This window comes from Octopus bimaculoides, chromosome 9 (genome assembly GCF_046866305.1).
Source record: "Octopus bimaculoides isolate indiv1 chromosome 9, ASM4686630v1, whole genome shotgun sequence".
Taxonomy (NCBI): domain Eukaryota; kingdom Metazoa; phylum Mollusca; class Cephalopoda; order Octopoda; family Octopodidae; genus Octopus; species Octopus bimaculoides.
In genome coordinates this window covers 39953054-39973153 of record NC_142936.1, presented here as the reverse complement: position 1 = coordinate 39973153, position 20100 = coordinate 39953054, and the positions used below count along the sequence as shown (strand labels likewise).

Here is a 20100-nt window from a genome sequence, read left to right as displayed (position 1 = left end):
CCCCGAAATTGCTGGCCTTGTGCCAGAATTTGAAATCAATATATTCTTTTAGGAATAAGGAATAATAAAATAACTATAATTAACAATGAACAATGATTGCAGGGCCCTCAGTTTCACAATTCTGTGAAGATATGCAGTACTGACTCTCCTACTAACTTCATAGAAAATTCTCACTAATAGCTTACCTTTATTTTACCCTGTATTTAGAAGTGCACTAATATTTTAATAATATATATAATATATTGATAATAATGAGTTATATTTGTATAATACTGTCTGAAAATATTGACATTTTGACATATGAAAATGCTCCAAAAAATAACTTACGTATTCTGTACCAAACTGTTGCCATTAGCTGAAATATTTCCGATAATTAACTTAGCATTACTCTCATCTTATATAATTTATTACTTACATTTTTCAATACTTTAAATACCTGTAGAGTAAATCAGTACAGTATGACTATTATTCACTTTAACATTTCTTATTGTTTATTTAAACATATAAATATTAGCTTATATGAACACTTGCTGCACAGGCTTTTCTTAAATACAAGATTGGCAACTAGTAGACATACGTAATTTTATAGTAACTATTATTTCTATTTGTGTTTAAGAAAGTTTGTTTTACAACCACATGATTTCAAGTTCAGTCCCACTTTGCATCAACCCAAACAAATCCAATGAGCATGAAGATCATGCCTGGCTCCAGTATTACAATTTGGGCATGATTTCTATGACTTGATTCCTTTTCTGATGTCAACCATTCTATAGAGTCTGCAGGGTGCTTTTTTCACGGCACCCGCCTTTATGAGGTCACCTTGTAGCATGCAAGACTAAAGTGCTCACTTGACTGAAGAGAAGGATAAGAGGTCGGATACAGGTAGAAAACAGATTTGTTATCTGTAGAGAAGACTCATAGCTACTTTGTATTTTAAATGGGTGGATAGGAGAGGCTGGAATGGAGCTGAAGCAGAGTGATGATGAAGTGCCTAAATACTCATAGTAATTTGTAAGAAGAGAGTGCGGATAGAGAAGAACCAGTGAGTGAAGACTATTTAAGCATTTTATCTGATCAAATTCATCCTATGGTTGCAGAACAATTTCCAAAGGGAAACGCAATCTTTCAGGATGATAATGCACCAATTCACACAGCTAAAGTTGTTACTGAATGGCACGAGGAACATTCTAGTGAAGTTGAAAATCTTATCTGGCTACCACAGTCCCCAGATCTTAATATTATTGAACATTTATGGTGCATTTTAGAAAAACAAGTAAGGAGTCAATATCTTCCACCATCATCACTACAAAAACTGGAGACTGTTTTAACTGAAGAATGGACAAAAATTCCTTTGGAAACAATTCAAACTTTGTACGAGTTTGTACCTCATAGAATTCAAGCTGTAATTACTGCCAAAGGCGGTCCTACCCCATATTAAAATAAATTTGTTGGAAATTTTAAGGTGTTTCCATTATTTTGTCCAACCCCTGTATGTGTCTAAGTATATAGACACACACATGTCTATGTCTATATGCCTAAGATTGTGTGTGTTTGTGTCTTCTTATCTTAACATTGTATGCTAATGGTAAACAAATGTCACTGTCATTCAAGCTGCGTCATTCATTTGCAATCTTTAGAGAAAAATATGATGTGCCATTAAGCTGTTCAAGTGTAAGGTCCTAAATGTAATATTATGTTGCTTGGAAACTGATGAGATTGGTGACAGGAAGAACATCTGATTATAGAAAATGTGTCTCAATAATTTTTGTTTGTCTCATGCAAGCATGGAAAAAAGAGACATTAAAATGATGATGATGGTGGTGATAATTGATAATAGAACAATTGAAACAGATTTTATGAATTCTAAACCAGTGTGTGTAATTAGTGAGACTACATGCTTCAGATATAAACATTACACTGTGTAACACAATTTCTGTTTTTGGGTAGCAACTATTTCCTATTTGCTTACCCGTAGAAAGTATGAAAAATAGGCTAATATTTCCTTCAAAATTTGCTCATGTTACAATATTTATTAAAGCCCCAAAGAATCCTTTTCAACACATGGCTATGATGCTCCCCCACTACTCCTGCTCATGATCAGAGATGCACATATTGTCAGCCACTGAGGGACATAATCAAGTGGTTACGGTCAAGCAAATGACAAGCAAATCTGTGGTATAGAGCAGAATATTTGTTATAATGATATTTCTGCTTCAGCAACTCAGTACTGAATCTATCTGAAATGTAATGGAAAAAGGTCAGTTTCTAAACATTGATGTCCAGGTAGGTCAAAAAGCAAAGTTTGAATGAGATAGTATTTGTTTCCTTTGATTTTTAGATAGAAACAAATAGGAAATAACACTTACTGACCAAAGACAAAAACAATATAAAAAAATCCTGTTATACAGTGTAATTCAATAACTAATCAAAGCTGACATTTTTTCTGATACTACAAAGATTGCAAGACTTAGCACTTGCAGCAAGTTTGTGTAGGTTTTAACCAAGTTTTGTTAATTAATAAAGTCAGTATAATGTTGCAACACCGTTTCTTTAAAACATGTAAAACTTATATTTTTGATATATATGTAATATTCTTATTTTTTCTATAATGTAGGCAGTATCTGTTTTTTTTTATTATATGTAAATATTTGTTTTATTTGTTTGGTGTGGGAGTATGTTGTTCAGAGACTATATAGTATTATGAGAATATTTTCTAAGTCCTTGTTCATGCGAGATGGTTCACCCTTGATGATTTTAAATGACTGCTGTCTAGGGATGAATATAAAGGAATGAAGGTATGGCACCATCTAGGTTAGAATGTATATGTTAGAAATAGCAATAACATCATTATTATACAGAAGGAAGGGTGTGAAAGATACAGCTAAAGTCAGGAAAGACTGAGGGTAATAAAAAACCACATCAGCATAATCTAGAACGTCACAGCCAATCAAGAAACCTTTATTCCAAGAAATGAGATGTAGGATGGTGAACAAAAACTGATGATACGATGATATAATTATTATGTTAGATACACCTGAAAGCTTTGTGATGTTAAAAGAAACAATAGTGCTTCTGTAGAAGTTCTTAAGAGTGCAAGACCACCAATATGAGATCTAACAAAACAGGTACTATAGTAGACCTGTCTCTGGAGATGCCATACATATTGTCTAATTGGGCCTATCCTATCTGACACATCGTAGGGGAGGTGACAGATCAGTAAGCTGGCACGTCATTGTTGTTTTTCCATGAATCAGACACTCACAGCTCTTCTATCTCTTGAACACGTGGTGGTTAACTATTAATCTCTTCTAGATTAAGTTAAGTCAGATTTGAAAATTTGAAATTTACATAAAAAAGTAAAGAACATGTATACATTTAATATATAGTTTTTTTTTTTAACACATTATAAAATTCTTAGTTCTTATTCATTGGTAACCATGTATAGCATTATTTTATTCTCTTTTGGAACCTTCAGTATGGCATAACTTGATACAAATGAATTAAGCTAAATTCAACATTTAATGAGGTTAGAAATTTCTTATAAAATAGTTTATAGTTTAAAAAGCATTCCAAATTTTTTTTCCATCCTAGAATGTCAATTATTCAGGCAGACAGACAGACAGAAAGATATATATATTATCTTAATAATTACAGTGTGCACACTTCTACTATCTCATCTCTGTCTATCTCTCTCCCTCTCTTGTTCTTCATCCTTTCTGTTTTTCTCTCCCTTTCACCATTCCCTCTCTCCCTCTCACTCTTCCTCCTTGACCCTCTCGTCACTGACACATGATGAAAGGGGATCTCTTTTTCTGTTCACTGCTTTCCTATAGAAAAGATGTGTTGTTTCTGTCTCTTCTCTCATAGCTTGTCTACCTAGCGTTCATAATAATTTTTCTATCATCTTGGCTTAACAGCACTCACTGTTTGTTTTTATTGTCTTGTTCTCACTATCCTGTTCTTATTAACAATTTCACCCACCGTGAAAAATTCAAAATTTTATCTAATTTGCTTTGTGGGAAGGACTGTTCCAACGAAGTCGTGTATTGTCCTTGCCTTCAAAACATGGGGTAGATCGAACAGGGACAACTGACGAAGGGATATACTCTTTATGTTGCATGTCTCGTTTCTCTGTTTGTTTTTTTCGCTGTTCGAAAAAAGTTTGTTTTCTGTTTTCGTTTCTCATTGTGTTTAACGTTTTTCTTGATGTCTTGTACTCATGTATGTATACATATAAATGTAGGTATGTACATATATGTATGGATATATATATATATATATATATATATATATATATATATATATATATATATAAAGAGAGAGAGAGAGAGAGAGAGAGAGAGAGAGAGAGAGAGAGAGAGAGAGAGAGAGAGAGAAAGAGGAATTTCTTACTTGTAGGTTAATATTTTAAACTTATTATTTACAATGTAAAGTATCTTCTCTGTACATAGCAGTTTCTATTGTTGACATTGTCATGAAGGTATATGTAAGTAAATCTTACCAAACATAAGAAAAAACAGCAACAATACCATCAGCATAGTATAACTACTGATTTCTATTGAACAGTTCAATATTAGTTCCAACTATTTATTCTTCAAAAGAATTAGTTTCAAAATTCTAATATTGTGTCAGTGTTTCCTTTAAGCACCAACTACTAAATAATAAAATTATCTCTCTTCTCTAGATTACATTAGCAATTGCAGCAACAACTGTACAAATTTTATTTTTCCATAGTTTAACCTATAGTTTCAAATGTTTCATATTCAGAATTCTTTTTTTTCCCCCAAATATAATACTATCTACAATAATGATAATAATGATCTTTCTTTAGAAAGTTTTGGAAAACTTGAATTACCACTTAAGAAATATCCAAATTTGTATATGTTAAATGAATAATGTACTTCCTCAAGACTATAACTCTTAGATAAAATAATATATATTCTGACTCTAATGGATTAGACTTTTACAAGAATTTTAGATGTACTTATGAAAAAGAAAGTAATATACTTTTCTTATAAACACTATTTCATGATTTTGAGCAGTTTTATAAATTTACTTTTGAGTTTCTATAACCATATCTTGTTATATGTTTGTCATTTGTTTACTCGTATATCATATTTACCCTTCTGATTAGCTGTTAGCTATGTGACTGGTTCCTATTCTGAGATTAAATTTATATTTATAATAATATACAAAATTCGAAAATAATATTTTAGTATATTATACAATATTTGCCAATACTCTATTAATTTAAAGAATGCAAAACTTTATTCTTTTCATTATAGCTTTATATAAGTAATAATTTTAAATTTAGGTATACACCTTGTAGTGTGCTGTTTAAAGCCTATTCACAGTATTCGGTTACCTGGTGTCATCAACAGAATGGATGTATATGCCAATGGATTTACTTCAGGAATTTCTTTATGAATTATAAGAGAAAGAAAATGGACTTCACAAAACTCATTATTATTCAGTATTATCATTTCAACCCATCGCGCATCAATTCTATAGATATATATATATATATATATATATATATATATATACACACACACACATACACACCTATCTTCATCATGATGATGTTTGTTCATGCTGATTTGAGTTGGATGAGTTGTCACAGTCCAAGTCAATTCTAGTTTCGAGTTACTGTCCTCCTAGAAATGCTAGAGACCACATGCCACGCATTCCATTTTCAGTATGGATTCTACACCTAGATTCCCTTTCTATCACCCACTACTTTACAGAATATATAGGGTAGATTCTTTTTCCATGATACCAGCACTTGGGAGGTTATCTTATTCCATGCAAGACTAAGGAATCTCTGTTCTATTACTTGTCAGCTCCCCATTTATGCTTTTGTGTTGTTTTTAGAAAAAAAGAAAATGGCACTCCATCAGTTATGACAGTGCATGTTCCAGTCGATTTGATCGATAGAACAGCCTGCTCATGAAATTAACATGCAAGTGGTTGAGCACTCCACAGACACTTCTAAGATTCAGCATGACACAGAATGTGGCAAGGCTGGTCCTTTGAAATACAGGTGTTACTCATTTTTGCCAGCTGAATGAACTGGTGCAACACGAAATAAAGTGTTTTGCTTAAGGATAGAATGCATCATCAGGAATAGCACTCATAACCTTATGATCAGGAGCCAAATATTCTAACTAATAAGCTATGCAATTCCATACTGTGTTGTTTTGCATGACTATATAAAACCACTGGCCAACCACTGGCCTTGTGAATATACTTGGTAGATGAAAAGTCAGAAAAAATCCATTGGAAGTATCTGCTATGTGCAATGTTGTTATTTATATCAATAAATCTATCTCTCGTGGAGGTGCAATGGCCCAGTGGTTAGGGTAGCGGACTCACGGTCATAGGATTGCAGTTTCGATATCCAGACCAGGCGTTGTGAGTGTTTATTGAGCGAAAACACCTAAAGCTCCACGAAGCTCCAGCAGCGGATGGTGGCGAACCCTGCTGTTCTCTTTCACCACAACTTTCTCTCACTCTTTCTTCCTGTTTCTGTTGTACATGTATTTCAAAGAGGCCAGCTTTGTTACACTGTGTCTCGCTGAATATCCCCGCGAACTACGTTAAGGGTACATGTGTCTGTGGAATGCTCAGCCACTTGCACGTTAATTTCACGAGCAGGCTGTTCCGTTGATCGGATCAATTGAAACCCTCAACGTCGTAAGTGACAGAGTGCCAACAATAAAAAATCTATCTCCCACTTCATATCTTTGAAGACTGGAAAAACAAATAAGGATTAGCAACAAGGACAGCCAGCAATACCTCAATAACATAATCAAATAGCTCATTTTAGCATGGAAAAATGGACAAAATGCAAATGAATGAATATAAAATACACACACTCTCTTTCTTATTTTATTTCTCTCTCTCACACACGTTACATGATGAGTGTGTGCTTTAAAATATGCAAAAGAAATTATGAAAAATAACCTTTAAGGGCACATCTTAATTTCATAATGAATGATCTTTATAGAAGCCATCATTTGTCAACAATGCAATATTTGTCTCTAAACTGTCTGTAGCTTTGACCCTAACAAATGTCCTCTTTAGATCAATAATCAGCAACGATAACTGATTTTTACATTTCTATTGTCTTCTTTTCAGTTTGTTAATAAAGACTTTTCTTCTCAGTTTGTGGAAGCTACCATACATTTCATAATGAGCCCAACTCTTTTTTAATTAATAAAAATTAAGTTTGTAGGGAGGAGTGGGGCAAAAAATTGTTAGCTTCAACAGTTAATTTTATTCAAGAATGCTAAGGGAAATAGTTCTAAAATCCAAATTAGTTAGAAATTGTGTATGGACATGCAGTGGGGGTATACGTCTGATCATTGGCCAGTACAGTGACATTACCAGACGTTTTAAAGTCTTATTAAATTTCCTACAAGTATTTGTCAGATATTAGCTGCCTATGGAATTTAAAGATTTTGAGTAAATAAACAATGATTGGTGTGACAGCTTGTTTCTTTTTTGAGGATATTTCTTATACCTTGTCTCATTTTAAATCACGCATGATCTTCATTGATTATTCAAAAAGTTTTCCAGCTCTCATACATTTTCTTTTTTACATAAAATATTTAAATGATATTCTGTATGAGTGTGGGTGCGTCTGTTTCACTTTGAGCCTGACTTGAATTTTGACCCTTACATCATTCTCAATGAAGAGTGAATGAGAAAGAAGATGGCTCCTAGGTATTGTTTTATTTTATTTCATCTATACTGTGAGTAGAGAGAGTGTATTTGTCTTTTGTAGAAATATTGTGATATATCTTCATATCAATTTCAATTAATTTCACAGAAATTCAATGACAAATACTTCCTTTATATTTGCTTTTCCTAATTGATGTGGGAGATGAATATGAAAAGGTGGCAAGGCTTCAATAGCGTATTATTCTTTGACAAAGAACCATATTCAAAAATAAAGGCAAACTGTTCTATACAATTTGCCTGAAGTACAATCTTTGTACCAAAGTTCTTTCCAGAAATTTCAAATCACAACTGAATTTGAGTCGAAGCCAGTCTGCTTCTTCAACTCAAATTGCAATTTGTATTGGGGAAACTGCAATTACATTTGGGGTAATTAGAAAATTGCAGCATGTAAAAAAGTAATTAGTATGTACTAATGAAGGCATCCTTATAGAAAGAGAAAACATAGATTGTTAATTGGAAGAATGTTTCATCAACTTTCAAAATATTGAATGGTATCATCTGCATATGATTTTACTACACAAATCTGGAACATGCTCATTTCAGGAGCTAAAACCTGTTGGGAGACAAGTATTACCAAATGTGGAAGCAACTTTGTTTGTGAATCTGGAAACTATTCTCTTTCTCAAATTTAAAATCTATTTATTTTTCACATTATTTACATTTGACGGATATTTGTCCTCATCTTGTTTGTTGTTAACACGTTTCGGCTGATATACCCTCCAGCCTTCATCAGGTGACTTAGGGATATTTCGAACCTGGGTTCTCATTCCTAAGGTATTTTTTTCTCTTGTTATTATTATTATCATTATTATTATTATTATTATTATTATTATTCAGGTCACTGCTGGAATCAAACTCGGAATCTTGGGATTAGTAGCCAATGCTCTTACCCACTACACCATATGTCCATGGGCATATGACGTAGTGGTTAAGAGCACGGGCTACTAACCCCAAGATTCTGAGTTCAATTCCAAGTAGTAACCTGAAAAATAATAATAATAATAATAATAATAATAACATCGAAAAAAAAATACCTTAGGAATGAGAACCCAGGTTTGAAATTTCCCCAAGACACTTAATGAAGGCTGGAGGGTATATCAGCTGAAACATTGTGTTAACAACAAACAAAATGAGGACAAATATCCGTCAAATGTAAATAATGTACATAATTCCTCATCTCTTAAATATAGAACTCTATTTTTATGTTGCAGATGAGTTGGGATTTGTTCAAGATCACAGTTGATTCATACTGAAGAGCACCAATATCCAAATGCTGATGATGGGCATTATATTGTCACTGATCTTAAAACTTCCTGTTGCCACAATGGAATTTTCCTTCCTCAGCTCATCCTTGGGTAGTTGTCTTTACTTTTATGTATCAGAACTTTATGAGTCACTGCCATACATTGCCAGAAACAACAGAGAACAGAGGCAAACACTTGAAAAAACAAAACATATTGAACCAAGCAAATAACATGCTTTTCATAACTAAATGGATTCCATATAAAACAATAATCTTTGATGATGATCCTAATGGTTCTCAGAATAACATAATTATCAAATATTAAGTAAGTGGAAGCATATTTTGATTAAATTCTCATTATTGCATCTACAAAACTGGCTGAATTATTCTGTGCAAGTTTTTCTATAGTTCATTGAACTTTGCACATTCCAATTTCCATTGATAGGGATTCTATTGACAATATTCATGTAAACAGCAAACTGGTGAAAATATATTTAAAAAAGCTATAATTTCAGTTGTTAGGGTGAAGCATCACTAATTTTGGTGCATGTGTATGTAGTTGTTGATTGTTCATTCCATAATCTGTTGCAAAATCATGGTCTTTCAGGATAATTTTTGATAAACTACTATCTTAAAAAGGCATATAGAATTGCTAAATGTACACATAGTTAAGACCGATACTACATTCTGGAAAGTAGTGAGAAGACTGAAGTGCAACAACCTTAAAATTAGAGAATCAAGTGGACTGTGATTAGACTGTGTTGGTGAAGGCAGGAACAACTGAAATCTGACAGCAAGACTGAATTTCCAAATGATATTCTGGTTATATTGAATGAAATATGAAATGATAAAGTTTTTGAGCAGCACATTGATTCCAAAGTTTACAGGTTTACCCCTGATGTTGATTTTATAAATGACAAAATTTTTAACATGTTCGATGGAAAATGGTCACTTATAAAATCAATTATTTCTGCAATGATGAAGTCAATGATAACAATTAGCTGACGGATGTCTGCATTAGCTATAACTTTAGCAGGCTAGTTTCTTCCACTCTTTCACATTTAAAAGGGATCTGTTGCTAATGGACCTAGTACTGGGGCAATAATTCATATGACCCAGTTACAGGAACATAGGACTGAAGTTGACAAAAGAGTGAAATATGCCATTGTGCTAAGACATAAACTGCAATCTTTTTACACCACTCTTCCACTTAGGTTTATGCAATTACATCGTCCCCTTTATCTAGGTCCTACATACATACAATCAATGAATCTCATTGTCAGTTAGTGAATAAAATATATCAGTTTTTTTCCCAAGTGATCTGTTTGTTCATGGACGAATGTATGTTGCTATGCTGAGAGTTTAAAAAATGATAAAATTTTATTGGTACAGTCAAAAATAAAAAACAAAAAAGAATGCTGCATTATTAATGGATGTTAGACAATCTCTCACTCAAGGTTGCCATTGTCCAGGTGATGCCCAAATGAATAAGAACCATTTAGTACAGGCATATCAACAATTCTAGTCTTGCTTAAGGACTGGAATCCCTTTAGGTGGATGATTCATAAAATAATCTTATAAGAAAACTTATCAAGGATGTGTGCATAAAATTTATATTAAATTATAGTTGACTTTTGCTAGATTAAAGTTGTTTTATTAGATTACCAAATATTTCCTCAAATACATCTTGCACCCTGTGTGCCTCTGTGTATGTGTGTGTACACATACACACACACACTTACATACATACACACATACATACATACATACATACACACACACATGCACACACAAATGTATACACACACACAATAAATGAAACATGAAGAAAAACTGAACTCAAGACCACAAGTTGAGAAGGGAACTTCTTAAGCACATAACTATGCTTGCTTCTATTCATGTGCCTCCGATAAATGAAATGTTGACTATTTAAATTGGAGCAGCATATCTGATAGACTCAATCTCTAACAACTCTCAGGGGAGAAACAGTCAAATAACATATTCAAGTGTGAAAGCAAATGAAATATTAAATCCTATGATGTCAGTAGATAAGGTAGTGTTAACATTTTGAATATATAGTGTATTTAAAAGCTAACGATACTGGAATGTGTGGTGAGCTAAAAAAAAAAAGACAAAAAAAACACGCAGTTTTAGTCAATGACTACATTATTTTGATTGTTCCAGTATGTGCTAAATGATTCCTTAAGTAAATGTACATGATTGTACTTTATTGTCATAGGAAAATAAATTTGCTTAGAAATTAAATATTTTAGAGACACCATCTAAATAGATAACAATAGTGCTAACATATTTAATAGACGGAACATTATGAATCTAATTAGAAATCCGGCAAGGTAACAAATAATATGTAGAGAAATTGTAAATTCAGTCCATGATAAACAAAAAGTATGGCATGACACTTAACAATGGTTTTAATTACATCCTCTGTTGGTCGATAAATCGATAAATTAATGTAGCTATGATGAGTTTTATCAATGGTACATATGGTATGAGGCTTTGATTTCAACATCAAGAAGATAGTATACAGATAGTAAACAAAATTAAATGCCAGCTGATTCTTACAATCTTGAAAAAGTGAGTGTCACAGTGATGAATCTGGCATTCTGTAAGTTGGTGTTTTATATATATATATATATATATATATATATATATCATTTGTATGTTCACACATTTATTTAGCAAAACTCTTTGAAAGTACGGAGTCACTGCTCATAATGTCAACATCATGACATCATTGCCATCTTACTGAAGCAGTGGTAGATATAGAATATCAACATTCATGCACTTTTCCACATATACATGTATGCATATGCACATGTGCACACGCACACACACATATACACCCAATCACAGAAATATATCTGTGTGCATGTGTGTATCTAAATATGCTGCATGTGTACAGTGTGGGGAAGAAAGAACACATACTATCAGCCACAACTATCAGACACGGAGTCATTGCTTTGTATATTTATTCAGTTTAACACATGCCTCATATGAGATTAGTTAAATGAAGTGTTCTGTTGATTCCTGTTGCTACAAAAGATGTCAGAAGTGATCTGAGCTTTGGTGTAAGATAGTTTGTTTTATTTCCTATTTATACTGTACCTCTGTCTTATATGTTTTATAAGTCTTATATGTCTTATATGTTTCATATGTCTTATATGCTTTACCTGGACTACACACACCTCTTTCTTTCTCTTTCTCTCTCGCTTTCATTCTCTCTCGCTCTCATTTTCTCTCGCTCTCATTCTCTCTCACTCTCATTCTCTCTCGCTTTCCAGGTGGCAAGCCATACATTCACCTCTTCAGAAAGACACTAGTTCCTCTCCCTCTTTCATAGTTTCTTTCTCCAGTCACTCTCAGGGTACTTGTCAACCTCACTAGTGCTGGTGCCATGTAAAAAGCACCCAGCACATACTGTTAACTAGTTGGCTTTAGGAAAATATCCAGCTGTATAAACCATGCCAAAGCAGACATAGAACCTAGTGGAGCCTCTTGGCTCTTCTGTTCTTGTCAAACTATCAAACCCATGCCAGCATGGTAAAAGGACATTAAATGATGATAATAAACTTTTGTGAACTCAGCCATAGCTCAACTGCATGTATGTTTATGAAGTTGGTAACAATGAGTTGGAGCAACAGTGTTGAACTTAGATCTCTCATTTGTTTTTGGTGTGAGTCAGTGGTACTCTCTGCTCTACTTGGTCTGGGTTGTCTGGTAAAAACTGGTCTGTTGAACTCTACTTCTCTGCCTTCTGTGAGACACTTGGAAACACTGTATATTAGGGAACAACTCCATTGTTCTCACTCCGAACTTATCTGGTCTGCTATATATCACTTGATATGTCTGCTGAGGGTCAATTGGTAACATTGTCAGGAGGTAACCAGCTTCTCTGGTCTTGACTAATTCCAAGAGTTAAGATGATGATATAGGCAAAACTGTTGGTGCCAGCAAATCTGGGATGTGGTGTACTTAAAAAGGGTATCCAGTCACAGAAACCATGCTAAAGCAGATACTGGAGCACAACATGGAAAATGGACCTTAAACAATGATACTAATGATATGTATGTGTGCTAGTTGGGTGATCTGCAACGTGATAATGTTGACACATCTTTGGACACCTGGGTAGATGAATGCACTGTTGCACCTGTTGACTGGTGCAGTAAGTGATGACAAAGCATGGTATCACTATCAGGCCAGTCTGAAGATTCACTCGTCAATGAAAGCAAACTATAAATCTTCAGATTAATGTTCATGTCACTGGAACACAATGAATATAAAAATATGAAATATTTGCTACTGATATTTGTTAATAACTTATGGAATTTTTATATTTTGGAATGATAATTCCAGTTTCTCATAAAATCCTTGGCTACTGAAATAACATTATTCTCAAGGATTTTCCTACCTTTTGTTTTTTTTAGCGATAACATTGGTTCCAATATTAGCGATAATTGTCTCAAATAAAATCCAATTAAAATTTTTGAATAGCTCTGTTCTTAATCAATGTGATATTCGCCCACATCTTTTGCATTATTCAAAAGTGGGTAGTGGTTGTTGGTAGTGACAGTGTTGGTGGTAGCAGTGGCAATAGAGATAAAGTATAAAAAATGTGACTATTTCTTCAAATATCTTTCAGTATCTGCTAATTGGTTTAGTCTTCAACTTGGAGTAGGTTCAATTTCCATTCCCATTTCTCTGTTAACTGTTGTAAGAAATTATTCTTTGCATCTAATTGCATTTGACTGCATCAAGTGTTTAACATTGATACTTAAAGCTAAACTATTGCAATTTTGATGGATACTGCAGCCTGTTATTCCTCTTCTGCAGGAAATTTGCAAATTTCGCACCATTAATCTTATTTCCTTTTTTGATATAAGCTATCATTTTAGTTTTCTAGCCAGTTTCTAACAGATTCAATGTATTTATTCATTCCATTCTTTTCATCTTCTCTAAGAGAATATTCATAAAATTTCTCTCTCTCTCTCTCACTTTCTCTCTCTCTCTCACTTTCTCTCTCTCCCTGTCTGTCCATCTGTTTCTCTGCTTGTTATAGCTATGTACCTATCTATTTATCCACCTAACTACCCACCTATCTGATCTACACATCTATTTCTGTCTATCTTACCCATCTTTTCAATTTTTCTTATTTATCTGCCTCTTTTAATTCTCTCTCTCTCTCTCTCTCTCTCTCTCTCTCTCTCTCTTTATCTATCTATCTATCTATCTATCTATCTTTCTCTTTATCTGTCTCTCATTCATATTTTTATCTTTCCAACTATCCTTCCATTTCTTGCACTTGTTTTGCTCTCTCTCTTTCTTTCTTTTTTCTTTCTTTCTTCTTTCTTTCTTTCTTTCTTTCTTTCTTTCTTTCTTTCTTTCTTCTTTCTTTCTTTCTTCTTTCTTTCTTTTTTCTTTCTTTCTTTCTTTCAACCATACATGTTTTAATACATTATTTTATTACTTTGAAATGTGTGTGTGGGCGTGTGAATACTCGTGTATATAGACATACACACACACACACACACACACACACACACACACACATATATATATGCACATACATAAGTTTATAAATATATAGATGCTTGACTATATACAGTATACTTAAACCATGATTGAGATTTATGTCATATATGTGAAGATCTCTTCACATGAAACCATTGGTTGCCTTGTTAAGCCACAAATAAAGTGTGTGTGTGTGTGTGTGTGTGAGCATATACATACATGCACACACACACACAAAGAAATGTATATATGTACGGTGTGTATATATATATATATATATATATATATATATATATATATATATATATATATATGTGTCACACCATCATTTAATGTCTGCTTTCCATACTGGCATGGGTTGGATGGCTTGATAGGAGCTGGCTAGGCAGAAGACTGCGCTAGACTTCAGTGTTTGTTTTGGCATAGTTTTTACAGCTGGATGCCCTTCTTAACATACATATATGCATGTATGCACTGTGCATGAATGTATAGACAGCTGACTGACATAGTATGTCATATATGTTAGAGTAGTTTGCTTCTAATCTAGTCTTTATTCTTCTTCTTCTGAACCTTGAATCTGACTTTAAGCATTAGAATTAAGTTTACTTATCAAAATGATTCTATGTCTGAGACATATGGTGTGGGAAGAGAAAAACATTTAGAATGATTAGACAATATGAATAGTGGCATACTCCTTATATAAATTCTTTATTTTGTTGTACTGTAATTCTTGCTCAGTTGCTTCTAGAATTTGTTTGAAATGTAATTGTATATTCTGCTGTGTGGTAAGAAGCTTGCTTCCTGACCACATGGTTCTGAGTTCAGTCTCAATGTATGACTCCTTGGGCAAGTGTCTTCTACTATAGCCTCAGGTCAACTAAAATCTTTTGAGTGGGTTTAATAGATGGAAACTGGAAGAAGCCCATTGTTTGTGTGTGTGTGTGTCTTTGTTTATCCCCCACCTCTGCTTGACAGCCGGTGCTGAAGTGTTTATATCCCAGTAACTTAGCAAGTTGGCAAAAGGGACTGATAGAATAAGTACCATGCTTAAAAAGAAAAAGATAGTAAAAAGTACTGGGGTTGATTCATTTGACTAAAAATTCTTCAAGGCAGTGCTCCAGCATGGCCACAGTCTAATGACTGAAACAAGTAAGATAAAAGATCACCAAACCCTCAATCTATTACCCCAAATTCTAAAGCTGTGTTTGTGCATATGTGCGTATTTCTCACTGATACAACTGAAACTAAAAGAAAGACTAGGAAAATAAATGGATTGGAAGCAATAATTAGCAAGCATGAAAGTGATGATACCAAAGCTAAAACTTGTTGAGAACAAGCTAACACCAAATCAACATTGCATAACATTATTCAGAACACAAAGCTTTATAAGGAACAAGGACAGAATTTTGTTTCATCATTGAATTTTCAAATGACAACAAAGCCATTGCAATGATTGAAATAGAATGTCTTTGTCAACTTGGATCAAAGACTGCAATCAAAAGTGCATTACTTTAACACTTTTGATATCAACTTGCCTCATACAACCCTTGATCCTATGATATAAACTTTTTCTTTTAAAGTGATTTAAATTAAACCTTCCATCAAAACTTCATGTTAATTTATGTTCCAAATCCCAGTTTAATAACAACAAAATTATTTTACTAGACTCTTCAAAATTAATTGAAATAAAGGCAATGCATTTCAATAGAAACTTGGTAGCAAAAGGGTTATCAAAAGTGAAGGCTGTCAGTCTGTTTGTTGTGGTTTAAAATAAAGGCAGCAAAGAAAACAAAATTGGAGGGGGCAACTAATGAAAGATTTTCTAGAAGTTCTGGTTGGTTTGGCAGTAATTTAAAATTAAAACAAACACTTCCTTTTACAATAAATTACAGAACAATAAAAACATTTATTTATTATAGTTGCATACCCTGATGCAAGTCAATAAACTAGTAAACTGTAAAAATGGGACCAATTTTATTTTCTTTATTATATATAGTGAGGTTTATGTGCTATATTTAGTTTAATTTTCAGAAAATTTCAAATTAAGTTTTTTCAGAGTCTAGACATCACTTGGCAATTTTACAAATATTTATATATTTGAATACTGTGGTGTTCTTGCAACATGCAGTAATTATAGCAATAAGGATACCCTTGTACATACATACATCAATATATTTATTACATTTAGAAAATTCAGATGAAATTGTGGAGATACTGAAAGGCAGGTGAATGGATGTGTGTTCATCATTCATCATCCTTTAATGTCTGTTTTCCATGCTGGCATGGGTTAGACAGTTTGACCAGAGCTGGCAGACTGCACCAAGTTCCAGTCTGATATGGCTTGGTACCTTTACAGTGTTGCTGGGTGCTTTTAACATGTCATTAGCACGATTGCTTTTATCTGGCACTGGCATGACTACTTTTTATGTTGCACCTCCACGAGTGTTTTTTACATGGGACTGGCACAGTGCCAATCCTCTTCACCAGAGGATGTGGTCTTAACACTTCTGTTGTGGAGGACGGTTCTTCTTGAGTACTGTGGAGTATGGGTCTTGTGCAACAAATTGCAAAAGAGCCTGGGTCAAAATACTCAAAGCAAAGAACAAAGCTACAAACTCTTCTGAATTAGCACTAGTTATGAAATAGGCATATTGCCAGCAGGGAAATAGTTAGATAAGATAACTGAAATCGTGAAAAGGTGTAGTTGGATAACTAACTTTGATGACATAATAGTGACATCTATCTCCGCTTCTGTCTAGCAGTCAGGTCTGGCAGATAAGAATAAGGTCTACTTGTATGAAACACTTCTATAAACAAACTCCAAAATGAATAACAATGAAAAAAAAAAAAGAGGCAAGGACGTGCTATTATGAAAGGCTACTGCATAGGGATGAGAAAAAAGGATCTAACCCAAGTAGATCTAAGTAGACCAGCCAGCCAGACAGCCAAGTTGATAGCAGGTTAGGAGATTAGAGATATGAAAGCAGAGAAGGCACCTAGTTCATCAGGTATCACTACAGAGATGTTTAAAGTATCTGGTGGAATGGAATATGGGCTGGTCACTTGCATAATAAACCAAGTAGTACAGGAGACCAGTGCCTTATCTTTCTTGCACTTGATTCCTGTATCCAGGCCCCTAATACTCATTCCTCACTCACACCCTCCTCATACTAATCGCACTGCACTAAGCTCTCATTATGACCAAGACTGGTAGTGTTTCTCTTTTCCATGGGCCACATATTGCATTCTCTCTCCCTTGCCATTGTTGCTTATTTTTTGTTCACCTTACATTGCATTCTTTTATCTGTACCTTCATTGCTCATCTACTGTTTACCATACATTGCATACTTTAATACATACCTATTGCTCATTTCTCAAACACTTCCTCCTCTTGTCAATTCTCACCTTTCTCTGCGCTGGTGTAACTGAGGATGGAAGTGAATTTCTTCTGTTTGCTGTACATTGCTTCAGCTGATACTACTGCACCAATTCTGTTTTCTCATTAACTGGTACACAGCCCACCTATTATCTATTTACCATGGAACCCCCTCATCACTCAATACCTCCAGGCCATCTCATAACCTATTTGTAGGTGACTAGCCTCCTTGTATCTAATTTACTCAACTTTCACCCTCCCTTCCTGTAGTGCCTGTCATTGTCTGTGTTTTTTTCCAGTTTTCCCACACATCCTGGATCTTTATCATCCCTCTGTCATTGCTCATTCCCCTAGACCTCATAGCAATGATCCCTCTAATCTTTTTTTACTGTGGATGTCCATAGAAATTTGCAATGTGTGCAAATTTTGTCTTCCTTTGAAAAGTATGTGAGAATCCATTTGAAAAAATTCAATTTCATCTAGTAAATCTTTTGAGTGTACATTCTTTCCTTTGTACACTTGCTGAAAAATGCATACATACACCTAAGTACACAACTCAGAATGAACATTGTCACGTAGACTTCTGTTACCTTCCTGCTATGAATATTGCCTTAAATATTTTTATCTATCTCAGAATACCAAATACTCTTATCAATCATTCTACAATCACATTTCCCTCTCATCACTATCATTCATGTGAAAGTGCATGGCTTAGAGGTTTGGGTGTTGGACTCATGATTGTAAGATTGTGATTTTGTTTCCTGGACCAGGCAATGCATTATGTTCTTGAGCAGAACACTTCATTTCATGTTGCTCCAGTTCACTTAGCTGGTTAAAATGAGTAATCCTGCAATGGACTGGTGTCCCATGCAAGGAGGAATATACATGCCAGAGAAACTGAAAAACCAGTCCTATGCTCCTTATGGAGTAATGTGGACTAACCTAACTATCATTTGTACTTCACATTCTGTAAAGAGGAGGGCAAGTGAGTAGAGAAGTCATGTTGTTAGGTCCCTTTAGCCAAGATGAGGCCTCTCTGGCATTGTTGTCATAAAACATACACCCAGTAAAATCTGTAAAGTGGTTAGTTTTAGAAAGAGAATCCAATAACAGAAGTGAAATATGAGTGAGATAAGGTCCCACTCTACCTGTCTCATCTGGGTGAGCAAATCCATCCAACTTATAAAGAACAGAGGTAAAAGAATGATGACGACAATTATCAAACATGCCTCTGCATATTTATATAACTATATATCATCATCATCATTTTAATGTCTACCTTCTCATGTTTGCATAGTTCAGACATGAGTGTGTTAGGGCAGAGAATTCTTTTAACGGTCAGATGCCCTTCCTGTCATTATTACCCACAACAAGCATTTAGGAGAGCAGAAATATCCCATCCAACACATGTCTGCATGGAAAATCAACACAATATGGTAACAACAATGATGATGAGGCACACACACATTCATATCCACATGCATACACACATAATCAACATCATGTGTCATGATCTATCTTTATAAACAAAGATGTAATTAGAAAGCTATTCACAGTGACTGTAGGCTTTCTGGAGCTGATTTGTTTTATACAGAATAGACAAACAGGCCATAGCAGCTGCAAGGAATATTCCATTCTGAGCTTGGTACCTTTGAGTCACAGTTCTTGTCAAATCTTCTTATCTCAAAGGCAGCACTACATGAATATGTAAACAAGGAAACAGACTAGTTGATGGTATGTTACAAATCTTCACATATCATTATCATGATTTTATGGTTGTTTTCAAATGTTGGTATGGGTTGGATTGATCATCACAATCTGAATCCTTTCATATTAGAAACAATTGCTATCATAAACTGGTATTTGTATGTGTCATTTAAGCTTAGTTTCTATGGCAGGATGCCCATTCTATTGCCAATCATTTTACAGAGAGTACTGGGTGCATTTTCTCATGACACCAAGATTACAAAAGGTTGAGTAGTCATCAGCAATACATAAATAAAGAAACCTCATAGAGTATATTTTCTTCACTTGTTTGTTGTCTACTTCACAGAGTGTACTGGGTATATTTTTTCATGGCAATGCACACATGCACATGCATGCATGTGTGTAAATTTATAAGTTAAATTTTAACCATCATGGATGAGGTAATCCTGAAGTACTCTTTACAGTATTGACTTTCTAACTTTTTATGATAGTCTATTCC

The 20100-nt window shown here is 34.1% G+C and overlaps 1 protein-coding gene across 5 annotated transcripts in view; it reads right to left on the bottom strand.

Annotated features, from left to right (window-relative positions):
- LOC106869101 (endoplasmic reticulum aminopeptidase 1) overlaps positions 1-20100 on the bottom strand; it is a 1176109-nt gene that overhangs the window by 165360 nt on the left and 990649 nt on the right. The gene's annotated exons all lie outside the window — the stretch shown is intronic.